This window comes from Leuciscus leuciscus (genome assembly GCF_965113295.1).
Source record: "Leuciscus leuciscus genome assembly, chromosome: 3".
Taxonomy (NCBI): Eukaryota; Metazoa; Chordata; class Actinopteri; order Cypriniformes; family Leuciscidae; genus Leuciscus; species Leuciscus leuciscus.
In genome coordinates, this window is record NC_138727.1 from 62,828,164 (window position 1) to 62,856,011 (window position 27,848).

A 27,848-nucleotide genomic window follows, 5' to 3' on the forward strand; every position below is an offset into this window, starting at 1 on the left:
AACCGGTCATGCTGAACGATGTTACAGGCAGCATAACATTCTCCACGGCTTCTCCAGACCCTTTCCTGTCTGTCACGTGCTCAGGGTGAACCTGCTCTCATTTGTGAAAACCACAGGGCACCAGTGGCGGACCTGCCAATTCTGGTGTTCAATGGGAAATGCCAATCAAACTCCCTGGTGCTGGGCGGTGAGCACAGGGCCCACTCGAGGACGTTGGGCCCTCAGGCCACCCTCATGAAGTCTGTTTCTGATTGTTTGGTCAGAGACATTCACACCAGTGGCCTGCTGGAGGTCATTTTGTAGGGCTCTGGCAGTGCTCATCATGTTCCTCCTCGCACAAAGGAGCAGATACCGGTCCTGCTGATGGGTTAAGGACCTTCTACGGCCCTGTCCAGCTCTCCTAGAGTAGCTGTCTGTCTTCCTGGAATCTCCTCCATGCTCTTGAGACTGTGCTGGGAGACACAGCAAACCTTCTGGCAATGGCACGTATTGATGAGCCATCCTGAAGGAGCTGGACTGCCTGCACAACCTCTGTAGGGTCCAGGTATCGCCTCATGCTACCAGTAGTGACACTGACCCTAGCCAAATGCAAAACTGGTGAAAAACAGTCCAAAAAGATGAGTAGGGAAAAAATGTCAGTGGCCTCCACCTGTAAAACCATTCCTGTTTTGGGGGTTGTCTCACTGTTGCCCATCTAGTGCACCTGCTGTTAATGTCATTAACACTAAAGCAGCTGAAACTGATTACCAACCCCCTCTGTTACTTAACTGACCAGATCAATATCCCAGGAGTTTAACTGACTTGATGCTATTCTCTGATTAAAAAGTGTTCCCTTTATTTTTTTGAGCAGTGTATATATATATATATATATATATATATATTCAATATATTAAATCAGCATATGAGAGTTAAATCGGACGACTACAGGGACTCATCTCAAGATTACTCATTTAAGTTAATCTAATGCCAAAATTATGAAGAAAAAAAAAGATTAGTCATGAATAGAAAATTATTGATTTATTCTGATCAGGAATGTCAGAATCTGTAGTTGTAGCAGAAACCTGCAATTTTTTTTTCAATTGGATTGGTGTTTATTCTCTTAATCATGCAGTGTGAAGTATTTCATTCTGATTCAGTTTCAGTGAGTGAAGAACTAATTTATACTCGCGTACGTTATACATTACATACATTATCGTCTCTGACAGACTGCACGTTGAAGCCGCTCAGGCCGCCGTTTTCTCCCTCCTCTTGGAAAGCGATGATGTAGTCAAAACATCCAGTACTGTAGGTTTTCCAGGAAATGCGTGACTTGCTGGACCTCTGCTTCACGAAAATACTACCGTGTATTGTGCGTGTTTATTTTTTTCAAGTGATGTGGATTTAAAAACCGATGGATCGTAAGGTAATAATTATTTATTTCTTAGCCGGCAAGTATTGAGTGAAATGACTGATGCACTTTAGTGTGTTATGTCTATCTTTTTAGTTCTAATATTCCAACCAGCAGCCAGTTTAAGTTTTTGACGAACGTGATAACATGCGTGAGGGTTGAAATATGCTTGATTTTTGGGTAATTATGATACTTGCTGGAGATGTTTAAAATGCTTTTTGCGTAGTTCAGTTCTTTATACCAGAATGAAGTTTTATCCCGTGACGTTATGAAGTTATGTTACTCAGAGACTGACATGTTTGACTTGTCAATGTTACATTCATCTGTCACAAATTCGTTGACATGAAAATCAAGTTCTTTTTTTTTTTTTTTTTTACCAGAAAAGAAGTGGTTTTAAAACTGTTGTCCTATTATTGCCCCATAGCAGATTTTGACTCATATGTCTGTGTATGTGTATATATATATACACACACATACGCTATTTCTTACTTTCATCTCTTTTCTAGCAAACTTTTTATTATTACAACATTTTTCATGTTACTGCCTCCTTAAAGCCCAGATATACTTTAAAAAAGAAGTTATTTTTCCATTCTCTGCTCAGAATTTTTAATTTTGAATAGGTGAGCAAAAGGTATACTGTTTTGGTGTTTAGATGAGTATTTACATATGTGATGCATGTTATTCTCTCAGTAACACAACAAACACAAAACAAAAATGGCAGTAAAGGAAAGCACAGGGATGGGAATATGTTTGCGCCAGCTCTGAAATTGTGTATACATCCATTTTTGCTGAAAGTATATCGGTGAATCACTTTGTTGTATTCCTCTCTTTGGATAAAAGTGTCAGAAATTATCAAATGTAAATCTAAGGTTCATTCAAGTTATACAGTATTGCTAGTGCTCTGAAACGCTGTTTTGTTTGTCATTTGTCAGCAGGAGGAAGAGACTGAGATCAGAGTCTCCAGAACCCAGCAGTGTGTCTCTCAAAAGTAACACATCCATGAGGCAACCCATTGGACTCAGTGATAGACCAGTGACCTCTGACCCTCCGTTAGTACAAACATTTACTTATTAATTTACAGCAGTGCAACTCAGATATGAACTGAATCTCTGTTAAAAAACACTATGTACTCTAAAGTATACAAGATATGCATTCTGGTGACTGATATATTTCTGATGGTCTCCAACAGACATCAGCTGTGTTTACACTTGCATTTACATTACACTGAGATCCGATCATAATGCGTCCACAACTACCTTTGGATCAAGACACACGTCAAATAGGGGCGTACTCACACTAGGCATGGTTGCCTTGTACCAAACCTGAGCTACAGTGTACATTTTAGGACATCCTCAGACCTCAGTCATATGACGAAAAGTTCTCATGCTTTAGGTCTCAGGAAAAACAAAGTCAGGTGTTATGTCTCATACAATTAGGCATCAGGCAAAACAGACTCAAAACAAAAAGGTATCGGATGAAACGGCCTCAGTCTGAGGCTACGTTCACACTGCAGGCTGAAACGACCCAATTCCGATTTTTTTGCCCCTATGCGACCTGTATCTGATCTTTTCATGACAGTCTGAACGACACAGATCCGATCTTTTCAAATGCGACCCAGGCCACTTGGGTATGTGGTCCAAATCCGATACATATCCGATCTTTTGAAATGCGACTTCAGTCTGAACGGCCAGGTCGCATGTATCCGACCCGCACGTCACTGATACGCGACAAACGTCATAAGTCTGCGTTGAAGTAGTCGGCGTTTCGAAAACAGACTGCATATTCGTCGAGCTGAGGTAAATCTGCCGAACGGGTCGACCTCGACGAGCCCGTTAATTAAAAAAAATAAATAAAAGCCCACGGCCACCATCATTATATATCCAATGTGAATAAGAGTAGACTAACGTTTATGTTAACTTATTTGTGCTGATATTAGATAGGTCAGCGGCTGCTGTCTGGCTCTTGTGTAACGGTCGCTGCGCGCGTGTGTGTGTGTGTGTGTGTGTGTGTGTGTGTGTGTGTGTGTGTGTGTGTGTGAGTGAATCACAGTTAGTTAAAGTTTAGCTACTTCCGCAAACAACAAGTGACGTCGTTGACCGTTGAGTACTCTTCTGCGCATGCGGGTCACTTCTGGGTCATTTCACGTTCACACAGGAGATCACAAAAGGTCGCATTTAATTGGAAATGTGAACGGCCTTGCAAAAAAATAGATTTTTTTCAAAAAATCGGAATTGAGCATTAAGCCCTGCAGTGTGAACGCAGCCTAATTGATCCATGCCCAAGCCCGCCTCTTCAAGCAGGCCCGGGCACTATACGGAGTGATTACACTATTCATATGATCCATACTTGGGGGTCAAATGTGCTCTGGCACGGTTCAGATTGCCTAATGTGAGTACACCCTAACATTCCCATCACAAACGTGTTTAAACTTGTCTTTTCATTGTACATGAGCACATCCGGATACAGGATGCAAGTTAATGTCAAGTGATAAACGCTACCATTGTAATCTCTGTCATTGTTTTTTTTTTTTTTTTTTTTGCTGCTCTTTTTTAACTTTATTTCAGGAGGAGGAAGAAACATGAGCTGATCAGATCTGTGCCATCTTCTACATCCTACTATCAGATTCACCATAGGCAGAACAAAACTGAAGCAGCCCTGCAGACACACACATTGGGGACTGGAGACTGCAAAGAGTCAATAACCAGCACAAAACCAGCATGAAGAACAAGTATGAGAGATTATTTGAAGGAAACAAACTCCAAGAGAACGAAACGCTCCTGAACAGGATCTACACACAGCTCTACATCATAGAGGGAGAGAGAGAAGGAGTGAATGAAGAACATGAGGTTTTACAGATGGAGAAAACGGCCAGAACACGACACTCACAAGACACTCCAATCTTCTGCAATGACATCTTTAAAGCCTCGCCTGGTACTAGGATGTGAGGAGAAAGACCAAATCAAGACTGCTCTTACTAAAGGCATCGCTGGAATCGGGAAAACCGTCTCTGTGCAGAAGTTCATCCTGGACTGGGCCGAGGGGAAAGCCAATCAGGATGTAGATTTCATGTTTGTGCTTCCATTTAGAGAGTTGAACTTGATAGGAGATCATCAGTACAGTCTTCACAAACTTCTGCTGGACTTTCATCCTGAACTTCAAGGTCTGGACTCAAAGATTTATGAGGAGTGTAAAGTTGTGTTCATCTTTGATGGTCTGGATGAAAGCAGAATCACACTGAGGTTTTCAGACACTCAGAAAGTTTCTGATATGACTCAGACTTCATCAGTGGGTGTGTTGATGTCAAACCTCATTAACCCTAGGATTTATAATTCTAAATCATTTCAATATCAGATATAATACAGGTTTAGTTTTTTTTTTGTTAACTTTTAAGTCATTTTTTAAGTTGTTTTTTTAAGTAGTTTTTTAAGTGTTAAGTTTTTTTTTTAGAGATAACGTTTGTTCTTTTGAAGAAAAAACGTACTGTGACAAAAATAGTATATTGCAAGTCTGCAACAATTTGGATTTACATTTAAAAATAAACTTTTTGCCCATTGTTCTGTAATGGCATTTTTACGGTGGCCGAGAGAGCTCAACGCGCTGCAACTGAAGAAAACACATGCAAATAGAAAAAACACCCGCAAATTAAGAAAACATCTTCATCAGTTTCACAACACATGTGTGCTCCAAATACTCACAACACAACACAACCAAATACAGAAACGCGCTGCAAAAGTTCACAACACAACGGAAATGTTTCCAGGGAACCCAATAAGTGACGGACGGACGGCTGGGACGTGCTTATTGCTCGTGAGCTTTACCTATGCCCTACTCTCTTAAAAGGGCAGACGACAGAGCCCTTGAATTGGGCACTTTGGAGGGAGCGGGGCACTTGTGTGCCATTATGTTGATGAAGGGAGCAACGAAAGACAACGTAATTTCCTCATTATTTTCACCTGGGATGTTCCCATGACAACGCAGCGCGTGTCCATCAGCTGAATAGCTGTTCTTACCAGAAATATAGTATTATTGCTGTTAACATATCTGTTGCAAATAAATATACATTTTATACAACAAAGTTTTTAAAATATGCGTTATATCTGTGTGTGAGTGTCTAAAAGTGTTTAAAACTTGCCGTCTCATATTTGGACCCTAGCTGCATTCTAACATTTCTTATGAAACTTATTTTAACATAACATGACAAAATGTGTACAATGTAACTGATGTATAGATTAATGTCTTTCCCTCTTTTTCTCTATCTTTTTATTTATTTATTTATTTTAGTCTTCAGCTCATTGTTCTTTTTAGTATTCTTATGACATTGAACATATTGTAAATACATTTTGTATATTGTATACAAAGTTGCATGTCATAAACGTGACATCTCTGTATGTTTTGCAAAAAAAATTAATAATAATAAAAGTAGACAGCTGTAAGCACGTCCCAGCTGGGTCCGTCACTTATTAGGTTCCCCGGAAACATTTCCGTTGTGTTCTGTCCTATTTGCAGCGCGTTTCTGTATTTGGTTGTGTTGTGAACTTTTGCAGCGCGTTTCTGTATTTGGTTGTATTGTGAGTATATGGAGCACACATGTGTTGTGAAACTGATGAAGATGTTTTCTTAATTTGCAGGTGTTTTTCTATTTGCATGTGTTTTCTTCAGTTGCAGCGCGTTGAGCTCTCTCGGCCACCGTACATTTTAAACATTCGTACTATATAGTAATACAAGGTCTGAATGTGGCAATATTTTAATAAAATAATATAATATGTTAATGGCCTGTTTTTGCTTTTGTACACACAATATATGTATATGTATATGATATAAAGGTCTATCATTAAAATATATATATATATATATTAATGATAGACCTTTATTAGATCTTGAAATGACGGATTGAAACGTGTGCCAGATTAATGTATAGGCCTAGACCATGCAAAACAGAATTTTTTCCTCATGATTACAGAGTTTGATTTGTTTAATAATGTTGCAAGTCAAAATTATTTATTCGTTTCGCTTTGATGATATCTCTTGATCAAAATATTTTACATGACGAATAAAAAAGGGCGGTGGGGCTCGGGTACAAACCAGAAATGTAGGCCTGATTAATTAGTAATTAATTCAATTAATTGCATAGTAATATTTGCTTGGAAAAACAATTTAACCTTTTAAAAAGACATTTCATTACATTCATGTAAATTAACTAATATAGATCAACCCAAAAGTTTTGTTTTTATAAGTCTGATAAATTGATATCCTGTTGGACGACTGTTGGACGATGGTCCCAGATCTAAGACTGTTTTGTCCTTTTTCTCCCAGTGACTCAAAATGGCTGCCACTAAAAGAGTGATGACTGAGGCACTTGAGGAGCTTGTTGAAACAGATCTCCAAGAATTGAAACCGCAGCTGGAGTGGAGTGACGTCAGACATCAGCCCTATTCCTCGAGAAAAGCTGGAGAAATCTGACTGTATGGATGTGGTGGATTGTATGATACAACAGTACAGTGATGATGCGGGCAGGATCGCAGTCCAAGTGTTGTGTAAAATCAAACAAAATGATCTTGCACATCGCCTTGAGTTGAAACTTAAGGAAGGTAAAGAAAAACCTGTTTATACTGGTTTAAAGACAATGAGTGTAATGCTCTAAATTATATAGAAAAACAAGCAAAGATAAATGTACATGAATGGGACATTTTTCTGTACTTGAACATATTATTCCCAATTTTATGTTATATATTGTATTAGAAAGGCAGAAAATATATTTAGTGCAGACTTTCTATTGTTCTTTGTTCAATGGGCGGCTGGTACATCTTTAAATATATTGAATTATCTAAAACATGATGTGTGTTTTTCTGTCTTCAGCTCATCCATCTGTTCAGGAGGAGAGCAGAAATGCTCCAGTGTCTGTGGAGGAGCAGCCTGTCCAGTCCAGTCCAGTCCAGTCCAGTCCAGTGCGAGTCCAGTCCAGTCCAGTCTAGTCCAGTCCAGTCCAGTCCAGTGCGAGTCCACTCACAATGACTCCATGCAGCCGACAGTTGAAGACTGAAATTCTTACAAGAGAAAAAAAAGCAGCAAGTATCTCTGTTTCAAATCACTTTTGACTGATTTTTGACATGGATCAGTGTTAACACTAATGCTCCTCCTAAGATACTCAACTCTAATGTTGCTCCAGACATTGGTTCTGTTGCTTCTGCTTTAATTCTGTTCGTTTTGGATTGTGTTTCATAGGTTTATATCCCAAAGGAAAAGTCTCAGAGGAAACGTTTAGCTCTGCTAATCACCAACATACAGTTTGAGCAGTTAAATCACAGGGCTGGAGCAGAGAGAGACGAGGAGAACATGGAGTGGCTGCTGAAGGCTCTGGATTATAGTGTTGAGAAATACACAAATCTCTCTGGAACTGTGCGTACAGCCTCATGAAATTAATATTATTTATATAAATCAGTGAAAGTCTTTGGGATGTGCTGGAGGAGACTTTACAGAGTACTCAACTTTTGCATTGTCAATACAAGATCTTGATGCACCTCTTAATGGAAATAAGGTTTGTGATGTTATGTCCTATACACAAGAACATCCCAAAGACTTTCACTGAGGTTCAGCTCTGGACTCAGAGGAGCCGATTCATGTGTGGAAATGATTCTTCCAACCATTCTTTCACAATCTGAGTCTGATGAATCTTGACATTGTAACCCTGGAATATGGCCATGATGTGTCTTCATACATGTTTGTTTAAGAAATAAAAATCACACACTCCATTGACTGGGTTAGAAGAACTGTCGCCAAACATATAACATGCTAGAAACCAGTGATGGAGTACTCGAGTCCTGGACTCGGACTCGAGTCCGACTCGAGTCCTTATTCTCTGGACTCGAGTCCGACTCGAGACTCCATTCACTGGACTCGTGACTCGACTTGGACTCGCGGACTGATGACTCGTACTTGGACTCGGACTTGAGGATATATAAAATCGGACAAGACCGGCCGTGATCTATTTTCCCCTCACAGACACTGCTACCGCTCGCTCTCCTTGCTTGACACACTCACTGACGTCACTCACTTTACGCTGCATTCTCGTGCATTATTCGCGGGCTAAATGTTGACATTTGGAAAATGCAGAAAGATGTGCCCCGGATCGTTAAGTTCGCCTACACGGATTTTGCATCTAATGCTGGAAAGAGCAGCGCTAAATGTTGTGTGTGTAATCGCACAATTGAGGAAAAGACTGGGACAACTTCAAACTTCAACAGACATCTGTCACGGATGCACCCAGAAAAGTAAGTAAAATGCTTTCCATTGGTTTTCTCCACAAAAAACTATTATTGACTAATGCATATATGATAATAAACAGAGGTAATAAACTTGCAAACATCATGATGGACGATGACATCGGGCTGGGGGGATAACGTAACACTCATTTAACATTAGATAAGTTCCTCTACATCATCAGCAATTTCGATTTTGGCACGCTTTGCAGCAGCTGAGCTGACCACTAAGGAGCGAATGTACAGTGACGTGACATAACTGCTAGATTCAAACTGTGCTTTCTTTTGTGCTCGCTGAGCCAAAGACGATTGTATTCCTTCCGCTAAAGAAAATAGTCCGTTCCGTGTCCATAGCAACGCTCTGTTTTTCATGGCAACGGTGTTATACCAGAGAATGTAGACGGGCTCTGGTTATACTTCGCAGCGGTCTGTTATCAAGAAATAACAAGAATAAGAAATAAGGCATTCGACATTGGAATTCAGCCAAGCCATGTAATAAATACATATAATTTATAGCAAAACAATTCATTTATAGTTTGTAAAATACACAATGGTGTCTATGGAAGCAGCAATAAACAATCCTTTCAAATATATTTGCCGACATATTTAATTCATATCAGATACACAGTGTAAGTAATCATAAAGTTTACTCTATTCTTCTCCCAGTTCACCGACCACTTACTTTCATGTATTTCGGGAGAAACTGATGAATTCAGGAAGAAACCAACCCTAGAAGAAGCTTGTCATTTTATTGTTAACTGTTACACTGCTTTACATCGTCAATCTTTTTCTCTCGCTTTTTCCTCACAGCCACACTCAGTTGGACACCGTAACATTGTTTAATCCCTTTACAATGAAAATCTCTAAAGTTATTTTAATTTTTACAAAAATATCTTTAAAATACAGTGTCCTGAAAAATGGACGTTTCTTTATTTATGTAATACAGTGTTAATGTTACTTATAAAAAAATTGCTCAGCCCTGGAACTCAGTTAACTGATCATCCAAAAATGTATTTAAACAATTAAATAAATATAATCGTGCCACAGCTAGTTGACAATGATTTTAACTAAGGTCAAAGACAATTCTAGTGATATTATACACATTTCTAGCTGCAAGAAAGTGTGCCTGAAAAATGTTGCTTGATTTGGCTTAAATGTATATAATTTCTCCCGCTAGGTACCAACAATACTGTGCCTCCGTTGCATCACATTTGACACCAGCTGCTTCAGGTCAGAGTGCCATTACATCATTTTTCCATGCTGGACACCAAGGGATCTACGACACCAAACATCCACGTCAAAAGGCTATAAGTGATGCCCTTGTAAAAGATCTTATCATTAGCTGTTGCTTGCCTCTCTCCATAGTTGACAATGAGGATTTCAGGCACTTCCTTCATGTCCTGGACCCTCAGTATAGGCCTATAGCAAGATCCACTATCTCCTCTGTTACCATTCCTGGAATGGTAAAAGTTCAGAAGGAATGGATAAAAAGCCAGCTGGCAGAAGCATCAAGTGTTGCTGTTACTACAGACATTTGGAGTGATCGCAAGATGCGGTCATTCCTTGGAGTGACAGCACACACAGTGACTGAGGTAAACCATGTACTCAGCCTTCAGTCATATCTTCTTACCTGCGAAAGAGTTCATGGCAAACACACTGGAGAAAAGATTGCAATGATGTTTGAATGCTGTGCTGAAGAGTATCTGATTAAGAATAAGATCAACTTTGTCATCACTGACAATGCGTCCAACATGAGGAAGGCATTCCAGGCCAGATTTCTGCCAGACGAGGATGATGCTGCAGAAGTTCATGATCCCAGGACATTCATGGAGCCGGAGGATGAAATCTGGCAAGACCTGACTCCAGAAGATCAAGAGGCAGTCAATGCCACTTTGGATGAGAACTGTAAGATGCAGAGACTGTCGTGCTTCACACATTCACTGCAGTTGGTCATAAAAGATGGTTTGAAAGAAGCCAGTGGGCTGTCAGGCACCCTAGCCAAGCTGTCCCGTGCAGCCAACCTCCTCCACAGTGGCACCTCATTTAAAGACTGCTTTGAAGCATACTTCGGTGATGCAACAATTCCATCAGCAAATGCTACGCGATGGAATTCCACTTTGAAGCAAATAAAGGCATATGTGAATTTTGACATACAAAAGCTAGCATATGTGTTGGACTTAGAGGGGCACAAAAGTCTAATCCTATCACAGCGAGAATATGCTCAGCTTAAAGAACTGATTGAAGTTCTTGATCCATTCTTAGAGGCAACCAACCTGACTCAGGGAGAGAAAACTGTCACTGTCAGTGTTGTTGTGCCCTGTGTCCTCACTCTGCACAGTCATCTGCAGGAAATAAGAGGAAGAGTCAGATACTGTGGCCCGCTGGTGAGAGCTCTGGAGAACTCCATCAAAGCAAGGTTCACAGAGATCTTCAGTGCAGTGATGATGCCGGGATGTGAGCCAGATGAAGGAAGAGGTCCCACCAAATTTCCTTTCACCATTGCCTACTTTGTAGCATCTGTGTTGGACCCAGCATTTGGTTTCCAGTGGCTAGAACATGATGTGCAGCTGGACAATAGCATTAAAGGGGAACTAAAGAGTCAAATAAAAGGTGAGAAATGTTTTTTCATGTTTACCTCTATGAGTTTTACGTCCACATTCAATATGTAAGCCCATTTAATAACATATTTATAACATATCTTTCCTGCCACCTCTTGTTTCAGAGTATATCAAAGCAGAAGGCGAGAAACAACAGTCAACATCATCATCAGCCGCTGCAACTGGGCCAGGGGTAGGTGATGCTCCAGCATCTCCTCCTGAGACCCCTCAGAAGAAGCTGAAAATGTTCTCACACTATCGGAAGACTCCCTCCTCCACTAACAACAAGCCATCTGTCTATGCTCAGTTGAATGCATATCTTGACTTGATCGCCGAGCAGGACTCAGTCCCATGCTTTGGGTTTTGGCAGCAACACAAAGCCAAGTTCCCTGCACTCTATCAGCTTGCCACACAGGTATTCTGTATTCCTGCCACCAGTGCACCCATTGAAAGGGTATTTAGCCATGGAGGCATTTTGATGAGGCCTCACCGTGCAAGGTTGAGTAGTACCATGCTTTCAAATCTGATGCTTTTAAAATGCAACATGAAAATGCAGCATGATTAAAGATGCAATTTGTAAATTTTCTACGCTAGGGGTCTCTCAATATGTGAGATACATGAAATACATGCTTTTGATGGCATCGTAAAGTTGTAAAGCGTGTTGCAAAGTGTATATGTCAAATCAGTAAATAAACTCTCTTTGCAATCGTGACAGTGGTGTAATTTTTGTTTAATGTAGAACCTCTTTTATGAATTTGATCAGCTCTTTAAAGGTGACAGAGTGGAGACATGTAGGCACTGGGGGCTCGAGACTCGACTCGGACTCGAACACGGGACTCGAGACTCGACTCGGACTCGAACTCAGGTAATGGTGACTCGACTTGGACTCGACTCGGACTCTTCTTTGGTGACTCGGACTTGGACTTGGACTCGAACACTGGGACTCGAGACTCGACTCGGACTCGACAGTTGGTGACTCGACTACAACACTGCTAGAAACATAATAATAACTGCAATAATGATCCAATCATATACTTTTAAGCATTTGCCTATTTAAAATAGCGACTTTTTTTGTTTTTGTTTATATTTTTTTATTATATATATATATATATATATATATATATTTTTTTTTTTTTTTTTTTACAGGAAATAGATATAGCAATCAAGGACTTCGCTGCACGTTCTGAACATGAAGACTCGGACAGCACCTTTGTGGTTATTATGTCTCACGGGAAAAAGACCCCATATAGTGAAGAAACCATTTTAGGTGTCAACTATCATGAGAAGGAAAACCCCGATGATTACTTCCTTCCGTGTTGACGACATCTACTTCGATCTGAACTCAGAGAAATGTCCTGCTCTGATTAATAAACCAAAGGTTATTCTGATTCAAGCCTGCAGAGGAGGTACGACATTACTTCATATTGCTATTTCCCGTTTTCTCTTTACCTTTTTCTTTATTTAGTACTGTATTGTGTGTCCATTTCTCTGTCCAGATCACCCAGGAGGTGCTTACTGGTGCGCTGGTCGTTGTGTGCACGTGAGCAAAGATTTCGTCTGTTTTATGTCCAGCCCCCCTGGTCAGTTTACTGTATGTGACATGATTGCTGAAATTAGATTAATTTGTAGCTCGCACATGTGTTTGTCTGTTCACGAATGTCTGGTAAAAAGTATTAAATGAATGATTTGATGTGCGACACCACTCAGATGTGTGACAAATAAAACAGTGTAGTTGTTTGTTTGTTATACATATAAATGCTTAACTCACCATTGATTTATCCCCACAGGTATCACTTCGTACAGGAATAGTATCAAAGGATCTTTTTTTGTCAACTACATCGTAGAGGTGTTCTGTGAAAGGGCTCATAATGATGACATCATGGAACTGTTCAGGAAGGTAAATTAAGACAATTTTAATTGGTTTACTTTTACAATGTTTTGATTTTTATAAAGTACAGTACTCGGTTAAAAATAATATAGGACCTTTTTTCACTTTAAATTTTTTTTTTAATTTTTTTTTATTTTGTTATAGGTCAGCTCACGCATGGATAACGACCCACGTTTCCCACAGCAGTGCAAAATATTGCCAAGTATAGAAAGAGTCACGCTTACAAAAAAATTCTACCTGTTCCCTGGACTTTGAGTATGTGGAGGTTCAATCAAAATTAGAGATATTATCGGCCGATATTAGGCATTTTCCAAACTATCGGTATCGGCATTTATAATGGCCGATAAATGAATATTTAAAAAATAAAATAAAAGCGGACGAAACACCCTTCAACCATGTTATGAGTGTTGGCGCTGCATAGTTTGTCCACCAGAGGGCACTCTACAAGGAAGACTGCTAACATCAATGAGCTTGGAAAGCACAACAAACTTAGGACGGTGACACACTGGCTGCGTGGGTGAGCGTCTCAGCTGCGTGGCGTGTCCGTTTTTATTTCGGCTCCCATGTTAACAGGTTAGAGCTTGCACACGCGTGCATGCTAGAAATAGAACCGACGCCTATTTTTCACGCGACACGCAAGCGTCTTGGAAGCGTTTCCAAGCAAAATTGAATAGAAAAAGATGTTTATATGACATTTTGACACGAATACATATTAATAAATGTCATTTTGATGTTTGAAAGTGTCTAGGGTTTGACATAAATGCAAATTTTAATGCAATTTAAAAAAATATTATCGATTTTCAAATACTGCACCTGTCAATACAGAACGAAATATTCTATAGCCTATATTGCCGTCAACACTGCCGACGTTGTCTTTGCTGCTATAAATAAAGTAATGATTACTGTATTTATAACTAGCATATCTGTAGTTCCAGTCCCTGCATTGTAAAACGTAAGTTAGGCACGCGAGGAGTGAACGTTTAGACATAGAGAAAAAGTATCAAACATAGCCTGTGCATATGTCCGTAACATGTAGGCTACCACTCGTCTTTTATTTACATCAAAAGGCAGGTAGGCGTGTGTGACATATGCCAGACTGTAGGCTATAAATCATTTTGAAAATTTAACTATGCCCTCATTAAATTATGGAATAATTAAAAAGAAAAATATTAAAAATAGGCCTATTTGTGGAAAAAACATGTAATATTTGAGTTACATAAAAGCTTTATATTTGTTTTCTTCCTAATTGTCCTTGAAATAGTGGTCAAGAACCCCCCCACCCCCAACACAAAAATGGTTTGGCCACTGATCAAAATTTGATGTTGTCATTTAATTTGAAGTTCAATACGCTCAAAATGTCCGGTCAGCACAAGTCCGGTGCTCAGAAAAGGAAAGAAAAGAGAAGAAGAAAATAGAGGCCTGGGAGATTTTCTAAACAAATATTTTAAAAAATCAAAAGCGGTGACGGTGAAGTTGGAACTAGTAAAGTCGACGTAGAGCAAGGTAAGAAACAGCGCAGCAAACGCTTACGAGCCTTGTCAGGAGTTTTCCTGCATTGACATTTTTTTGGCGGCCACCAAAGCAAATTTTTGTCCCGCCAAAGCCTTATTTGATCGGTAAGTGATGTAGAATGAATGACTGCTGCGCCTGACAGGGCGATAACGAGCAGAGAGAGAGAGAGAGCCCCGGCCGCGCGCGCGCACTCTCACGTCTTCAAACAACACGTCGAGCGCTGTCTTGCTCTCTCTCCCTCGCGCATATTAATCAAAGTAAATTCACACGATAGCAACATAGACTGTAAAAAATAGGATAGTAAAAGGTTGGAAGACCGCAGTTTCACGTGGAGCATTTGGAGATTTCTCTTGAATTACCGCGGGGTGTGAATTATGCTATAAAAAAAAAAACCGTTGCCTTATCTTCTCTAAAAAGCGTGCCGCCCCTTCAGCTGACATAAACCACAATTTCTGTAAACAAAAAAACCTATTAAGTGATGAAATGTTTTCTGTGTTGACACAAATCTTGTGCGAAGTCCTAAACTGCCGAAATAATCACACAATGCGTGCTGTAGGCTACACGTCCACTAATGACACGTCCGATACGCATAATACGAATGATTCCTTTGAACCATTCACTTTAATGAAGGGTTAAAACAACTGATCTGTCCAACACTGAATTGGTGTATAAAAAAATAAAATAAAAAAATAAATATCGGTAACACTTTACAATAATCTTCCATTTATTAAACTCTAGTTAACTACATTAGTTAACATACTATTAATAAACTGCACTTCTACGGCATTGTTTATATCAATTTTTATTTTAATATTCAGGCTACTAATAGCCTACATTATTGAAATCAAAAGTTGTATTTGTTAACATAGAGGAAGAGCAAGGGAAAAGGAGAGATCTGGGCGCGGGTGGCCCCATCTAAGATTATCTCGTCCTGGGCCCAGGCAAGACTGTCAGCTGGCCTGAATAGGCCATATCTGGGTATCCACTCTCTAGTTTATTTTAAGATATTGTTATTCACACTGGTTTTTGCATTTAATGTTTGTCCATCTGGAACTTTTATTTGTCATGAGCTCTATATTTTTAGAAAAAAATATGATTCAACAACACAAACTCTGTTTTTACTCTGCAAATTTGTTTTCCTTTCAAGTAAGCTATAGCCTACAAGTTATCCTGCTTTTTGCCATGGCTTGCCACACTGCCCAGAACAAACAATATTTTGTCCACACAAGATGTTTAAAAACCCTGCATGTAGTTTTTGTGAAGACGAGCGCATATCTTACAAAGGCACATCTATCTATCTGTCTCTCTGTCTGACTGTCTGTCTGTCTGTCTGTCTGTCTGTCTGTCTGTCTGACTGACTGACTGACTGACTGAGATTCCTTTGAGAAAAATAGCAGACCACCTTTTTTAAACTGTTATTTAAAATGGTGGTCTGCTATATTTCACAAAGCCCATTTGTGTGGTCGTTGGCGTTATACGAGAATGACATTCTGAATATGAGCCTACTGTAAAATTAGCTGGCTTAAAAATGCGGATTGATGCAGAGTTATTACAGACGCCTCCCGATGCTATTTGTATTGGAATTGTGTAATCACAGATTATGAACATGTTTTCAGAGGTGGACAAAGTACACAACTTCCTTACTTGAGTGAAAGTACAGATACTCCTGGTCAAATATTACTCTGTTACAAGTAAAAGTTGTAAAGACCGATAGAAGTACTTGTTTTTAAAAGTACTTAAGTATCAAAAGTAAATGTCAATGCATTGTTTTATTATTGTTGCATTGTTGTGTGTAATACTTACAGTACCTTATGCCTCTGAATCTATGCCTGCCTACCCTCATATCAATATCACATTTATTTCTAGAACACAGTTCCAGTAGTGGGATTGAATGTTTTTGGGCTTTTAGTATGAATATGTTAGCCTTACTGTTATCTATAAGCTATATCATGGTACAGTTCATCCTATTATTGATTTTTATTTCCACTTCCCTTTTATCCAAAGAGATATTTGAACTATTTGCACTGTATTTCTCAATGGGAAATACATCATGCTAAAATAATCAGTCATATACTGTGGCTCACATTATTGGGGTCGCTTGCAAGTCGCATCAGCACGAATTACGTGACCAGCAACATATTCCTGCTTCAAATATTGTGTGTAGTTAACAGTGAGAGGTGGTTTCAGACATTATTTTATTAAAGTGCATTTGTCCGTGCCGCACTCGTACTGACTCTTATTCTGCCTAACAGAAAGAAAAGCTCGTAGCTTACTGAAGGCGGAGCGTTTTGACCCATCAGATGAAAAATCAGTGTCTGAAGTGAGTTGTAGTTTTTGTGTTTCTGCTCGTCTCTTTTTCTGTTCTCTTCTTTCCTTCAGTAATTCTGCTTGTTAACAGGCTTATTAAGGCTGAGATGACTCCATATTTAATATACACAGATTTTGAGGCTCAGACAAGGTCCAGTTCAGGTTTATTTCTTTGCTTTCGGCTGACATGTTGCATTCCTAAGCAGAGGTGTAAAGTGAAAGTGAAAGTGACACGTGACGGCAAAGTATGGTAACCCATACTTGGAATTTGACCTCTGCATTTAACCCATCCAAGTTAATGCACACACATTAGGAGCAGAGTAGTGAGTAGTTAACACACACACACACTGCAAACGTGGATACACACACCCAGAGCAGCGGGCAGCCTTTGTGTGGCGCCCGGGGAGCGATTAGGGGTTAGGTGCCTTGCTCAAGGGCACCTCAGTCATTTCCCACCGGCTCTGGAATCAAACCAGCAACCTTTGGGTTACCAGTTCAACTCCCTAACCACTAGGCCATGACTGCCCCCTGCCCCCAAGTCAGTGGGCCAGATCATCTTTCCACAGGTGCCAGATGTGGGCCGGATCTGGGACATCAGTGGGAGCCAGTTTTACTCATTAAGATATTTATTCATGAGGGAATAATTCGATTTTACAGTATACATGCTATGTAGCTCACAGACTGTGTATATCAGCATATATTTATAGCTGTACAGGAGAGTTATGATGCTTACCTTCCAAGGGGGATCTGAGAAATGAGAAGAGATTTTAGGTAAGGCAGGTTTAATAAAGTACTTACGTACACCAACTCATTTAGTGAAGATGGTTTGACTGTCTCAGTCACATAATGTGTAAATAATAGATTATGTTATTATGACATAATGTGATGAGGTTTTGAATTTCTAATGATATTAATGTTTTATACGTATAATAAAAAAGTAATTTGAGCACCATTTTCTTTCAGTTATATATAGTGTCATGATTCTATATGTATTTGCCTTGCATGTGGTTTAGCATTAAAGGCTTTTATTTAAACATTCATTGGCTTTAACAAGTATTATTTATTGTTTACATACACAGCTGAAAACTCAGATACTCACCAGGCCGGACAACAGGAATGAACATGCCATCAAACAAATGAGAGAACGGACCATGGCCTGAAACGACATAAAGGTAATTAGTTTTAAATTACTTTTCAATTTGACCTTTAATAATTTAATAATATAATTTTTTTCATATATTGACTATGAGACTATGAGAAATTATGCTTAGTTTTGGTGTGTATTTGGAGTTTATAAAAAACTTTAATGTTGGAAAATTCTGTCAAACAAATAATAGAACAAACTGAAAAGAATTAATGATACTTTTTAAACCACTTTCTAGTTATAACTTCAGGGTGTCCATAGCACTTTACTGGCATGAAAATAATGTCTTATTTAAATACACATTTGCTTCATTTTCTACATGCATAAAATAATAACTTTTTTCTGTTTAAAACAACATATAAAGCAATATCAATGAAATACACACCTGTCTGTGCTTGATTTCTTCAAAGATTTTCGGAGTAAATATGCAAATGTTTGTGCGACTCACCCATGTCATGACACAGAGCCGCGATCTGAACACACAGGAAATCTTGTTTGGTAATGTTGAGTTCAGGCTGATTCTCATCAAGACTTCTGAGAAGACATCCTGCTAAATACGCCACACACACACACACACACACACACACACACACACACACACACACACACACACACACACACACACACACACACACACACACACACACACACACACACACACACACACACACACACACACACACACACACACACACACACACACACACACACACACACACACACACACACACACACACACACACACACACACACACACACACACACAGTAGCGAGGATAAATGCTCCGAGTTCATCGCCATTAAAACAAGAGGAAGAAGAAGAACCTGAGAATTTGATGATGCTCTGCGCCACTAGAGGGAGCGCGATTTTCACATGTGGTTGGAGTTAAAAACGAAAGTAAAAGAGAGAAACTACTACGCCATTCGGAAGCATTTAATCTATTAACACTGGGATTTTGTTTTAAACACCGTTTTATGTAAACAGCTACATATTTATTGGTAAGTTCAGCAATTATTCTGCATGTAACCATCTAGTCAAAGTGAGCTAGCTGCTATTTGGTTTTGAGTTTCTTATCTTTCGACGGTTTAAAGTTTAAACAAACAGCTCAGAACAAAATGGCGCAGGCATCGACGAATATGCTATTTATTGAGACTTGTTATGATCTTTTATCTTAACGAATGTGGCATTAATGTACGTACAGTAATTAGCAACAACATTTGTGAACAGTATGATGATCGTTGATTCTGTTATTTGATTCATCGTTGTAATGACTCACTCATTGTTGTAATGACTAAAACTTAGGTAAAGTTGGATTTATATTGCATATTCGCACATTCGCGGACTTCCGCGTTCAATAACTCGTGAACTAAACGTTGTTGCTACAGAAAACACCTATCACATATAACTACAGATAAAACACCAGAAGCTACAACATAATTTTCCTCAAAACGATCTTTCTTTCGCACTGGACAAAATACATTATCTCTATGCGCAGGCTGCTAAGAAGGGACCATCTGCAAAGTGCAAACCCGAAGGAAAGCTCGTTTTGAGGAATATTTAAATATTAAAACAATGTTATTTGTGTAGTAACAATATTCAGCTCACGAGATATTGAACGCGAAACTCCGCGAATATGCAAATATAAAACCAACTTTACCCAAGTTGCAGACTTGATCATGTAGGACCTCAGTACCATGCACAGCACCATGAACATAGTCAAGTAAAAAATAATAATAATAATTTGCCAACCAGGGTAAAAATAGTTTCAGGTTTGATATTTGCTGCATATTCACCTAGACTGCTTTAGTGTACTTTTGTGTAGGCTACTGTACATACAGTATGCAAATGTTTTATGTAAAAGTTACAGTAATTCACCAAAGGGATTTTTTTCATGTTCCAAAGGTAGTGCTTTCCTATTGACCAGACTGACATACTACAGGTGGAATTTTGACAATACCTCCTTTACTGTACGTACAATAAACAAATAAGTTTAAGAAAAAATTACTGTAATTCACCTAAAGTATTTTTTCATGTTCCAAAGGGTGTAGGGCTTTGCTAGTGACCACACTGACTTACTACAGGTGAAATTTTGACAATACCTCCCTTACTGTAGTATAGTACAAACATATTATTATTTAAAAAATACTGTAATTTCTCCATGTTCCAATGGTTATAGTATGTTCCTAGTGATCACTCAATTAACTTTGATAAATGTATTAGGTAAAATTATGTATTAGAACTGCTGTTCCTTGCAGATATTTTAGGTTAATCATATTTTCAACGTTATAAATAAGCAACACCCTTATTGTAATGATTCAAGTTAAGTTTTTGTTATGAAGTCCTGAAGAAGTGGATTCTGGAACACACTGCTGCTTCAATGTATATCTAAGGAGTGATTATAATCAAGGTATTAATCAATAGTTTTCCTTCTATATATCAAATGAGTTGAATGACTTCTCTAGGCTTATGAGATTTTACTTTGTTATAGAAATTACCGGTGTGATTATCGAAAATGTTATTTCATGTATCCTTTAAATGTCTGTATTTGATATCTGAGGCAGAGTCCTGCACGGGTCCATTTTTGGAGACCCGCCCCCGCCCGTACCCGCAAAGTTCAGCACCAGATCCGACCCGGCACCCGTGATAATATCAAAATTAAATCCGCACCCGCCCAGACCCGTTAATATTTGGCCCGTTACCCGACCCGTGCCCGCGATAAACCACACAGGTGACGCGTTCATGTAACATAAGGGTGCGCTGCCAATAACGCACCTAAAAGCTGTCACAAAGAACTTGGAAAAGTAATGATTATTAATAGAGGTCGACCGATAGTGGATTTTACCGATAACGATAGCTAGGTTGGGCCATACTTGCCGATAACCGATTAATCAACCGATAGTTTTTAAAATTGATACTGGATAAAAACAAACATAACACTCCAAGTAAAACAGTGCTGAACTTTATTATAAAATAATAAAACTGTATTGAACCATGAAAACATGCTAAATGAAATAAATATATAATGTGAATAAATATTGAAGTCAATAAAAGACATTCATTCAAACTGAAACAAAAAGTAATACTCTAAATAACAAATAAAACCAGTTACATTCAAAATGTAACTATTAAACTGTTATTTTTCAAGCCAACTTAATGAATAAAAAAGTAACAAAATTTGATTGGTATAATATTTGAGCAATACAATTGCACCTTGATCATTCATGTTAGTTTGATAGTGCATTAACTATGGTTAACAAATAAAAACCTTAATTTAAAAATGTATTAGTACATGTTAATTAACAAATAATGAACAATCCTTATACAGAAGTTATTAACCTTAGTTAATGTTACATATGGAATTTTATTGTAAGTGTTATCATTTCATATAAATCCAAACAGTCATGCTTAAATATCTACAATGCCAGAGCATTGAGATGACATAAATATTAAATGTATAATCTCACACTTTTGCTTCTATTTTATAAACACTTGATGATTATCTAATCAAAATAACAAAACATGTATTAAAGTGATGACGAAAAAATAACCGAAATCTAATGCTTTTCTGATTTGTTTATATGTTTCTGTCGGCTGTATGAACATATCAGTTTGCTATCTTACGTCTCTAGCTTTAAATATGCAACTTCTCTGCATATTAAATGCATAAAAGTGACCAGCTGGATATAAACTAACGCAAATAGAGGTAACAATTGTGACATTAAACATTCGGGTCGGACTTACGTTTATTTTTGTCAGTGTTTTAACCGCTTGAGGTACTACTAATGTTAGCGTCCTCTCAGCCTCGAATGCAAACAAACATACTATTGTGCTGTTCTTTCTCTACTAATGCAGCATTTAGTCAACAAATTAATCACTTTATAATGATATGACAAAATGTACTGTATATAGGCTACCTTTTAGCTGTCGGTGCTTTAAACGCGCATCTGATGTCAGCGCTCTCCACGCAGCGTGTGCTCTCAGTGCAGCACGCGGCATCACGTGTCGAAATAAACAACACGAGGCATCAGCGATAGTTTTTATTACACCTCTAGAGGCCGCTCTTGTACTGCATGATGCCAGCAGACCCTTCTCAGCTCTCTCTTACTGTGTAATGAATGACAGCGCGCGCTTCTCAGCCGCTCCAGCAACGGACGCAACCAGGAAAAACTATCGGTATGTATTTTTGCCGATAACGATAGTTCCACCAATCAACTATCGGTGCCGATTAATCGGCAAAACCGATGAATCGGTCGACCTCTAATTATTAATAGGCCTATGTCAAATATATCAATGGGATATTTCAATTGTTTATTAATAAGCAAGTGTTTTCTGTGTCAAAGATGACGATGCTGACTCGCGATCTTCGCAGTAGTGAACGCGCCAGAGAGAAATGCACATTTCATACGGATTATAAGCAGAGAACAGTCTGTTTTCTTTCGTTTTGAATTGTTTTGTTTAAAAGTACACATTTCATGCTTTCTATTTCTCAGGTCTGTGAGGCAAGTAGCTTATACGTTGAGTTTCGGTTCATTTAAGTTCATCAGTTCACGCGCGGGCGCCTCCGGCCGTGTCCTGATTATATTGCCTGCCTGCTATATTTACTTATTTATTAAATCCCGGAATTTGGTAGATGAAACATTGATTAAAATTAAGATACAATTAATACAAAACGAAATTCACTTTAAAGAAAGGCTGAACAAACTTAATGAAGTGGTCAAAATCATGTCTGCCCACTCCATTTGTCTCACGATATTCGGGATCATCTTATCTTATTCATGCTTTTCAGTTTTCATATAATCAACATGAAATATATAAAACAAATTATATTATTTTATTTAAACATAAATATGAAACTAAATCGTTTTTTAATGACTGGGCTACAACACATAGGCCTATTAGCCTACAGTACAGAGACATTTAAAAAATTAAAAAATTAAATTGGGTCGGTCCTAAATTGACAGGGTCGGTCGGGTTACGGCAAACAAGATTATTTTTAAGGATGGCCTGACTAAAACACATATTTTCGTATGTGTAATGCTGGTAATTTAGACAAATATTGCACATATTTTTCTTCCGCTACCCGCCCGCAAGGAGTTCATTATCCGTCCGCGTCCCCGCCCGTGAATTTTAGAAATGTCACAATCCACCCGTTTCAGCCACTTTTATGCGGGTACCCGCGTTGCAGGACTCTGATCTGAGGTGTAACGTAAGGGTCTGGCCCATGCTAGGAATGCAGTAACAGTGCTTGCTCATTTAGCCTGGCTTCCAGAGATGAAATGATGAAGATGACTTCTTTAACAGGTGTCACTACATCCATCTGCTTTTCTAGGCTACCCTGATAGCAATGGTCTCAGGAGTCATTGAAACCTATAGTTGAGAGACCATTTCTTAGTTAAAGTCTTTACTTTACAGTTAGATTTAAAGTATCCTCTCCTTGAGTTACAGGTTAAGGAACAAGTGGAAATATAGCTGCAAGCAGCGATACGGGGCCAAGCCCCTGAAGCAGCAGCAAGAGCAGGAAGAGTAAAAACGGCAGAAATTGAAGAAAAAAGAGCTGGTTTAGAAGTGTAGGTGAAAATGAACTCAAAATGAACAGAAGTTCAGATTAGAATGAACAAGACATACATTAATCCAAGAGGAAGAAAGATTAGTACAACGTCGAATAATAAAGGAATCGACATGACACAACATTACACACAATTTTTTTAAATCATGCCACGTGGGGCTCGAACCCATTATCTCTGGGTCAGATACCTGTCACTCATATCATTGCGCCATTGGGAAGTTGTATTTTTGGCAAAAATAGCCACTAATGTAATGGGCAGAGTCTTATTGTAAGATATTGATTGTGATTACCATAATGAGTGGAATCAGGTGTACTAATCAAACAGGTGTATCTACATCAATGGGTTCAAAAGCTATAACCCTTTTAAAGGGATAGTTCACTTTGAAATTAATTTTTGGTATGTTTTAGCTTACCTCAAGGGCATCCAAGATGTAGGTGTCTTTTTTTCCGCAGTAGTTTCAATTTTGATATTTTTAGGTCAAACCGTTCTTGTCTGTCAGTCATATAATGCAGGTCTATGGTCACTGGGTAACGAGATATTGAACGCGGAACTCCGCGAATATGCAAATATAAAACCAACTTTACCCAAGTTGCAGACTTGATCATGTAGGACCTCAGTACCACATACGTGGACAGCACCATGAACATAGTCAAGTAAAAAAAAAAAAAAAGAATAAATATTAAATAACATGTTCAGTTGCTTAAATATTTTTGTTTACCCAAAGTAGTCCTGACTGAAAACATTTGAAAAAATTGTATTCAAACACACACATTTGTTTTACTTAAACTTTTACGTCACTTCACTAAAAGAAAATATAGTAAAGTAAAAAGTACTTGACAAAACAATCAGTTAAAGGGTTTATGATAATATAAGAACAACTTAAACCAAGAGAGGATCAACAACAGCAACATTTTGAAGAGGTGAAATTAAAATATTACTCTAACCACGAGGAATTAATTACAACTTTTATGTATAATCCCAGTGGTATTCCATGAACAATTAGAATTAAAGCTGCAAGCAGCATTTATCGGGGTTCAAGCTGTTAAGGCCTTTAAGGACTTTAAGCACAAAAGCATCAAAAGTTGTTAAGTTTTACACCACGTGATTACAGAGCCATAAAACTCATTAGCGCCAACTAGTGGCCGATTTCTTTCAAAACTCTTACAGACCTCTAGGGCCATGAGTCGAACATGCCCATCGAGTTTCGTTCCGATTGGCCTCCGTTAACCTTGTCTTATAGGTGCTCAAATTTCATTGGTCGATGGCGGCCATGTTTTTCGAGATGCGCCAACGTCCTCATAGACATACATGGCACCTTGGACCAAGACACTGCATACTAATTTTCAAGTCAATTGGACTAACGGTCAGGTGGTTATAGCCTGTTTTATGTTTGGAACATGTTTTGTTCCTCGCGGAGTACCTCTGGAATGCTTCTGCGGAGGTTTATTGTTTTATCCGCAGCAATAAAGTTTGTCGGCGTCTAAATGGATCGCGCTCTGGATCACTAACAGGAATTATTCTCGTCATGTATACACTTAACTTGATGAAAAGCGGGATTGACGCACTGCAAGCAGAGAGATGATTTCTGGCTGCCTCCGCAAAAATTGTCTTCGGCGGACAGCCCGCTGTCTTTGGAACGATTTTAGTACTTTTGCGGCAGACAAACACAAATGTGTTTCTCTTTCTGGATCTTTTCTTTGAAAACAAAACCAAAGGTTAAAAAAAAAAAAAAAGAACAAATGTGAAGCGAGCAATTCTATCCATTTTGACGCCTTTTCATTCATAGCGGTTACCAAGCAACACGATTACGCACCAGCTGCAACTTGATGACACAAGCATACTGCGGTTCGGATACAAATAATATGTGAACACAAGTCCATCGGGGGCGGGGGGGGCGGGGGGGGGGGGAAGCAATCGAACTCGGGTTAGGAACAGGCAATTGAACCAAGTGTGAAAGCGCCCTTAGTCTAGTTTTAGTCAATGAAAATTGTATTTTAGTCTCTTTTTAGAAATGCAATTCTATTTAACCCAGTCAATAGTGTATCAATATGGAAAAATAGCGAAAATAGTGAACAGAAAAGTAACACTCGTCTCATTCGTGGAGGTTGAAAAACAAGTTCTTTCTGACATCCAAGATTTACTGTTTAATTTAAATGCAAAAGAAAAGGCATGAGAGTCGGTTGTTTTTTGTCAATTTTAAGTTTTAATTTAAAATATTTGTCATTTTAATATAACTATATGGCTAAATATTTTACCACTTGCTAATAAATCTAGATAGAAGTAGTGCATTGAATACATTGTTTAAATTGTGCTTAAATGTGAATTACGACCATTAAAGAGTTTGTGTGTACAAAGAGAATCGTAATGCTGACAAAACTTTTTTTAAATAAAAGTATTTGATAACTTCTGGATTTGAAATAAAAATAGTGAGTATGTGTTTGTGGTTCAGCTGTGGATCAGTTACGCACTGCAAACGCAGCATATGTGAAAGCACTATAGCGAGTGCTGCTCCTGCACCGCATATGCACTGCACACGGAGTATGGGCCCTATCTTGCACCCAGCGCAATTGACTTTGTACACCGACGCATGTATCATTCCTATTTTGCACCCGCGTACAGCGGACTTTTCCCTCCACAGACGCACGTCGGTTAACTAAGAAATACACTTGCGCTCCCGGGGGCGGTTCAGCGCAAAGAGGAGGCGTGTTCCGGCGCAAACGTTCCCTCATGTTATTTTGCACGTTTAGAAAACAATTCCGCCACTAACTGAAAAAATCTAGTTTAAAGTCAGTGGCGCGTTGCACATGTTATTCTTATGCTATTTTAAGGGCGCATGCTTGGCCATAATCAATGTAGCGTGTGCACAACGCACATACACTTTGATTCTCTCACACAGAAGCAGCCGTTTTCATTTTTGCAAATCATACATTACGATAGATAGATAGATAGATAGATAGATAGATAGATAGATAGATAGATAGATAGATAGATAGATAGATAGATAGATAGATAGATAGATAGATAGATAGATAGATAGATAGATAGATAAATTATAAAAGCATACTTCTAGTTTACACATTTACCCAAATTATCATACGCCTGTTTAATCGAAGTTAATTTGGGTGTGTTTCTCCATCCCCAATGTCACTTCTCTGTGTTTTACGGCCCTGACGAGAACGTCGGTCTCCTCGGCTGTGAACCGCTCCTGGCGTGCGTCTGGCAAATCCACCGTTATAATAGGAATCCGCTATAGAATAAGCGCGTCTGCTCTTAAAGGGAATGTGAGATGACGCTCTGATTGGTTTATTTCACGTTACGCCCAAACCACACCTATGAATAATGAAGCTACTTCAGACCAACCCATTTTAGATTTGCGTTGAGCGCAAGAGTAATTTATCCCGCCGGTATAATAGCAACAGCGCCCAAGACCCGGCCACAAAGTTACTTGCGTTTCGCACTTGATACTTGCGTTTCAGATCGTTAAAATCGGGCCCTATGTGTGAAACGGGCGTCAGACTTAACTTTGTTTGTTGTCGTTTGCGTTAACTCACCGCAGCTGCATCTTCTAAATAATGCCGCTAGTGGGGCTTGAGGAAGTGACGTCGTCTGCGCAGTGCGCCCTGATGCAGCCCCTGAAGTGAGACACGGGAAACAGAAATACTGCAAAATAATAATAATAATAATGTGACTAAACAAGACGAAATAGCGTCATAACATTTCATCTCGTTTTGGTCAACGAAAATGAAGAGACATTTTAACATAGTTTTTATTTTGTAAACCACATTTAGTCTCGTTTTTATTCGTCAACAATATTGCATTATACTTTAATTATAGTTATTGTCACATGACCAGCATTTACGTTGCGTCTCGTTTTCGTCACGTGGTTCGTTGACGACAATATTTAGTTATAATTTTTGTTGACGAAAGAAATACTAGTAATCCGATATCGGATCTGACTCAAAAGACAATGTGATTCATCATTCCTTCCAATTAACCACCTTATCTTTGTATAGTAAAATAGTATGTTCAACAACATTAATAACGACGTAGCTGACCAGAGTTCGTGAATCAAATGATTCAGTTTAAAGAGTTGTTCAGACTTCTCTCGATCAGTTCAAGTCTCTCCATTTCAGATGTAAAAAAATATATATTTATTTCACAAATTAAAAGTCCTGTGAGTCCGAAAAACA

At 38.7% G+C, this 27,848-nt stretch overlaps 1 long non-coding RNA gene and 1 pseudogene across 2 annotated transcripts; both read left to right on the forward strand.

Moving 5' to 3' along the window:
- Positions 1-879: 879 nt before the first annotated feature.
- On the forward strand, positions 880-8,143 carry LOC309493851 (NACHT, LRR and PYD domains-containing protein 3-like; annotated as a pseudogene). Its single transcript, XR_014211774.1, has 4 exons — positions 880-2,436; positions 3,952-4,676; positions 6,701-6,975; positions 7,244-8,143. The product of XR_014211774.1 is annotated as an NACHT, LRR and PYD domains-containing protein 3-like (transcript).
- Positions 8,144-12,892: 4,749 nt separating this feature from the next.
- On the forward strand, positions 12,893-15,335 carry LOC309493948. Its single transcript, XR_014204125.1, has 2 exons — positions 12,893-13,137; positions 13,273-15,335. It is a non-coding gene; the product is annotated as an uncharacterized lncRNA (long non-coding RNA).
- Positions 15,336-27,848: the final 12,513 nt, after the last annotated feature.